This window comes from Nilaparvata lugens, chromosome X (genome assembly GCF_014356525.2).
Source record: "Nilaparvata lugens isolate BPH chromosome X, ASM1435652v1, whole genome shotgun sequence".
NCBI classification, from domain to species: domain Eukaryota; kingdom Metazoa; phylum Arthropoda; class Insecta; order Hemiptera; family Delphacidae; genus Nilaparvata; species Nilaparvata lugens.
This window is the reverse complement of record NC_052518.1, coordinates 36,634,437-36,640,080: the sequence shown is the minus strand read 5'-3', so window position 1 is coordinate 36,640,080 and position 5,644 is coordinate 36,634,437. Positions and strand designations below refer to the sequence as shown.

At 29.5% G+C, this 5,644-nt stretch overlaps 1 long non-coding RNA gene across 1 annotated transcript; it reads left to right on the top strand.

Annotated features, from left to right (window-relative positions):
* Positions 1-974: 974 nt before the first annotated feature.
* On the top strand, positions 975-5,045 carry LOC120354996. The gene is made up of 3 exons (XR_005573360.1): positions 975-2,387; positions 3,525-3,719; positions 4,946-5,045. It is a non-coding gene; the product is annotated as an uncharacterized LOC120354996 (long non-coding RNA).
* The last annotated feature ends 599 nt before the right edge of the window (positions 5,046-5,644 follow it).

Sequence of the window (5,644 nt, the reverse complement as noted above, 5' to 3'; positions counted from 1 at the left end):
CTGTTCTTAACGATATGCAAGTCACTCTGAATGATAAACTACAGCGTTGCCAAAATTATTGTCTACGTTTCGTCTACTCTCTCCAACGTTATGATCATATCACCCCAGCCCACATTGCTAGTTCAACATTGAAGCTTCCCGATCAGAGGCTTTTTCGAATAGTCAAGCTTGTTAGAGATATCTTGAAATACGGTAATCCGAACTATTTTAAAGATGATTTCAAATTTGTCTCTGAAGGTAGGAGGATAGATGCTTCACATACTAGAACCGGAGAAAGTACTTTAAGGATACCCAATCATCGAACTACTATTTTCACAAAATCCTTCTTAGTCAGTGCCTGTCGTGCATGGAATACACTTCCTGTTTCTATCAGGTCTATCGAGAGCCGAGCGAGCTTCAACCTGACTTTAAAAAAGCATATTTTGGAACAAATGACTGAAACTGTCCGGCCCTAGAACGATCACATGACAACCATCCCTCACCCATTCCACCAATATAAACCTTTAAACCATGTTATAGTACGAATTGTATATATATTTTATAAACTCATGTTATTTCAATTATCCACTGCATACTGCTGTATATTACTGAAATTTGATAACCCTGATCTACTTTCAGCCTACTTCATTTTATTAATCATTATTTTTCTCTTCAATATTCATATTGATTAAAACTTTTACAATATTTCCATTAATAAATAAATCCTTAGTTTAAATAACAAAATTAACGTTTTGGTAGAGAGTTAGTGGGGAGGATATTTTTATTATTCTTCCCAAAGAATGGACATTGATATGTCCAAAGCTCCGCCAATTTATGTAGATGCATAACAATATGATTATTATCTATAGTTATTATATTACAAATTGCTTTTTCATATCATATACAGTTCTATAGTTATTTTCCTAGTCTATATTATGTAAATTCATCTATAATTTTGCTGTATTGTAAGCTATTGATTATAAGTGTATAAGCCAGTATATATTGTAATCTACATGAATAAAGTACTCAATCAATCAATCAATCTCTCTCTAGTAAAGACTAGTCAACAATATCGATGTGAACTCACTTGACAAAATTAGTGTTGATGGTGTCGAAATAGCTTACTGTGATTTAGTTAAAAACCTTGGAATTAATGAACGAAAATCTTGACTGGTCTGATCAAATTAATAAGACTTGTAAATTTGTATTCTCTGCCATGCATTCATTGAAGTACATTCATTAATGCATTCATTAAAATACAATTAATGTATTTATTAAATATGAAACTTTCTGAACAGATTATTGCAAATTATTTTATATTTATTTTCACACTTTTTATATTGTATAAATGCAATGATAAATAAATAACTATTTGATTGATTGAATAATGAACAAAGTTTGAAATTATATTTATTTTACGCAGTGTGGCAAGTTCCGACATTGATTTGGAAACAGTGAGACCAATAAGAAAAACAAAGGTTGAAAATTGGTAAGGTTCTGAATAGTATATAACTATACCTTATCATGGAATATCATCGAATATATATTTGAACTTACGAAAACTCGTATGTAGAAAGATTTAATACATTTTCCCATGAGTTACATTTCCATGTACTACATGGTATTTTCATGTATTATTACATGGTATTTCCATCAATGAATCTATTGGTGGAAATATATGCAATGGAAAAAGGTATTTATAGCCTGATATAATAACAGATAATTATAATACTAGTGAACTATTGTATTACACCACTGTATGTGATAACATGATTTCTTATTGAAGTGAATTGAAATGCTTATTGAAATCAATAGAACAATTCATTTCCAAATTATACATTATCTAAGGTTTCTATTATCAGTGAAAGGTAATACATCTACTGTAATGAAAAGAGAATTTCAGAAGCAAAATAGATAATTTCTGTTCTATATTAAAAACTTTACAAATATTGATTCCACATAATTATTATAACATCAACCTATAATAAAGATTATCATGAGAAATAATAATGCATATTCATATTATCAAAATTCATTACAATTTCAAGTTCTATTTTCAATAAAATTTACAAAGGAAATGCAGAAAATGTTTTTTCTTTTGTAATGGCAGGCCATTGTCCACTGTCCACTCCCTGTTCAACAACCACTCCTTCTCTGTCTAACATCACTCACTCTCTCACATACTTCCCCCCTTCTTTTCACTACACGTTGTCGAAATCAAAGCGCGTTTTGCCGCGTTTTTGGTTTTTGTTCTACTCATCTACTCTAGTCTCTGTAAGTGTTTCAGTCGAAAAGGATGCATCATGCACCACATTTCCTGTACATGGAAAGTTCCAGTTCTCTTTACAGTGCTTCAGTCATTTATTAGTTTTAAAATAACGTGAATATTTGATCTTCTATCAAAAAATGTAAGTACATAATATTACTCTAGAACTTAGAACTCTAGGTACAGTTTCGAATACAATAATATATTCATGCTTATGCTGCTGTATACTGACAGTTCTGAATATGTATGTGCAAGAGGATGTGTTCCAATTATGTATTAATATCTTATAAATAAATTTCAGCCCAATGACATGATTTTACAATTATGAATATAACAGCAAATTTAATTCAATTATTACCTTACAGTATGTAGTTTCGACTATGGAAAAAATAAATAATTTAGCTATTTCAGAAATATTCAACCTCAAATTTTATTGAAATGTTATGAAAAAGTTAATATTTATTTATTTACATTTAACAATTATCAATATATTATTAACTCAATTCATTTCAAATTATACTTAGCATCTGTTATATTGTTCACTTATTAAGGTTCTACTTCATTATTATGTTTTATGGCCTATTGGACCTAAGATATGCAATATATTGATAGGCTCAATAATATAAATCGAATAAGTTGTTAACATCCATGATGACAAAAAAAAAATATTCCTGACCATATGAAAGTGGAAAATTCAAACTGATTCTATCACGTGTAATTTGTGATTAATATGATTTATGCTACCACTGTACATGTTTTCCATATCCACTTCTAAATCATGATAAACCTGTTATCCTCATAAAGGACGAAGGAAAGAGTCAATTTTATTGACAACCGAATAACTTTGATCTGTAGAATGGTCTCAAAGATATGCTGATTTCAAATTTTGAAGTAGTTTAGTCAAAGAGTTTGGTACAGTAGCTATTATCACGAGTAACATATCATGCTAACAATAAAATCCTAGAGTCCAAATTAAGAACTCGCTACACTTGTTCAATGAATGAGGTAAAAAATAATTCAGATAAAACCTTTCTAAAAACAATCCAGCCTACATATTTATATATCGTACATCTTCTCACATGTGAAAAGCTACAAAACGTTGAGGTACCTACGCTTCTTATTCAACTGTTTATTATCATTGACTGAATTCAATATGCATAAGTAGAGGATGGGGTAGATGTAACAACAATAAGCCTACAAAAAGTAGATGAATAATATGTCTACCTACAATATTGATACCTGTGAATTTGTTCTATTGTTGTCAAATTTTCATTTTCAGGGAAATGTTTGCGATTGGCATTGTATGGAGAATGATTATAATGATGCTACAGAGTAATATCGAAAAAAGAGATGTGCAAAAAAGTGGAAGCATACATTAATTATTCATAATGCATATCTCAGCAACAACAAAAAAATTAATTTCTAGAAGAAAACTCAGGACACATTGGATCAAATGTGAATAAAACTTTCAAAGGTATGATACACCTTATAATTAGGTAAGATAATTGTAATTACCTACCATCTCATCATTTTGCGCAAATACTTTTGAATTAAATTTCACACTCCTCAACTCACTCACTCAGTGGCAAGTAATGCTGTTGTGGAAACACCATCTACTTTGCGTTATACATTATATTATTTCAGAATCATCACAATAATAACTAATCCACAATGACAACCGAATTCTTTTTACGGAAGTTCTTTTATCAAGTCAATATCAATACGACATTAGATTTTCTTAAAATAGTTCAATCATTAGAACTCATGAACTAGAAGTTCAAGTAGTAAATCATAGTGAATTATTAATTATTTTATTGATACAGTACTAAAGTGATGAATTCTTTTCAACTTATACAGTATTTTTTTACTGTCGGTACTCTTATCTGTACCAGTATTACATTTTTCCAAAGAAAGAGCTTTAATACATATTTTTCTTAAAAAAATTACATTAAGGAAATTAATTTAACAGTGTTCATTTCATTTTTTTCTTCTCTGACTCCTTTTTTGACTCGCGCTTGGCGCTCGGTAACCTCCTGTGTGGTGTGATGTACGTGTAGCTCGCTCCAGTTGGAGGGGCTGCCAGAACAGTTTATGAAGAGAGGCTGCATACTTTCTAATTTCTCTGTATCCTCCGCTCATACATGAACTATTTTTTCTCCATTATTTTTACCTTTTCTCTATTTAAATTTTTATTGAATCTTCATTCCAATATTTTTCTTTTCCAATTTCAATTTTTCTGCATACCCCACTTCCACACTGGTAAAGAATTCTTTATAATTATTTTTATTCCAGTTTTACCCTTCTTCTTCCATTTCTAATGAAAAGTTCTGTTATCACATTCAGTTTGAATTCAGCTTCCATAAAAGTAGCCAAATTAACACTAACTGTAACTATATTTTAATAAATTAATACTTGACATTATTTCATATTCTTAAAACGTTGTAATCCATTATAAATATACTCCTTGAACATTTTTTAGCTTCAACTTATTTAATAACAATTCTTTTGTAATAAGATATCAATAATTAGTTCATGAAAGATGTGCTATTTTCCATATTGCTTGTCTGGGGTTTTTCTCACTCATTCCATTAATATATATATATATATATTATATATATATATATATATATATATATATATATATATATATATATATATATATCTGTAAGTATCTGTAATCTGTATTATGATTCTTTCCAGGTGTCTGCCAAAGAAATTTCTAAGAGATGGTCAATGAGTCTGTCATTGGAGAAGAAGTCAACAATTGGCTCCTGCAACCGAAATTTAAAAGAGCGTGCCGGTAAAAAAGTCCTTATATGGTTCATTATGATTTAATTGTATCTCTGTAAATGAGAATGGAATATAGCTTACCAAGCAATAGTCAAGTGAATGCTATCTAAATTCGGGGTTGCATTCTGTAATGACTCACGGATGTTTTACATCCATTAATTACACATACCATTATGCCCTGTAATATATTATGTTACCGATACTAAATATATTTTTCAACGAATAAACTAATACTTGTCGTGTTAATCAAGAGAAACAAATAAATAGATAGAGTCAATAATAGTTAATATCAGGTCGAATTCACCGAGATAACTTTTATTCAAGCTCTAAAGCCTCTACTATATAAACTATATACCTCGGGAGTTGCCTACCTTATTTGCAAAATATACTTGTTTTGTTGCATAAAATAATTATTCAACTATTTTGGATACGGTATATTTTTCCTTTTTCTATTTGTTCATTCAAATTTATATTGCATCTTTGTATCTTGTGAGGCAATAAACATGTATTATTATTATTATTATAGAGGGCAATGAAGAACAATTTTGTGTAATAAATAAAATGAAAGTTCATATCTTGCATAGTTATTGATATACTTCAATCGACACA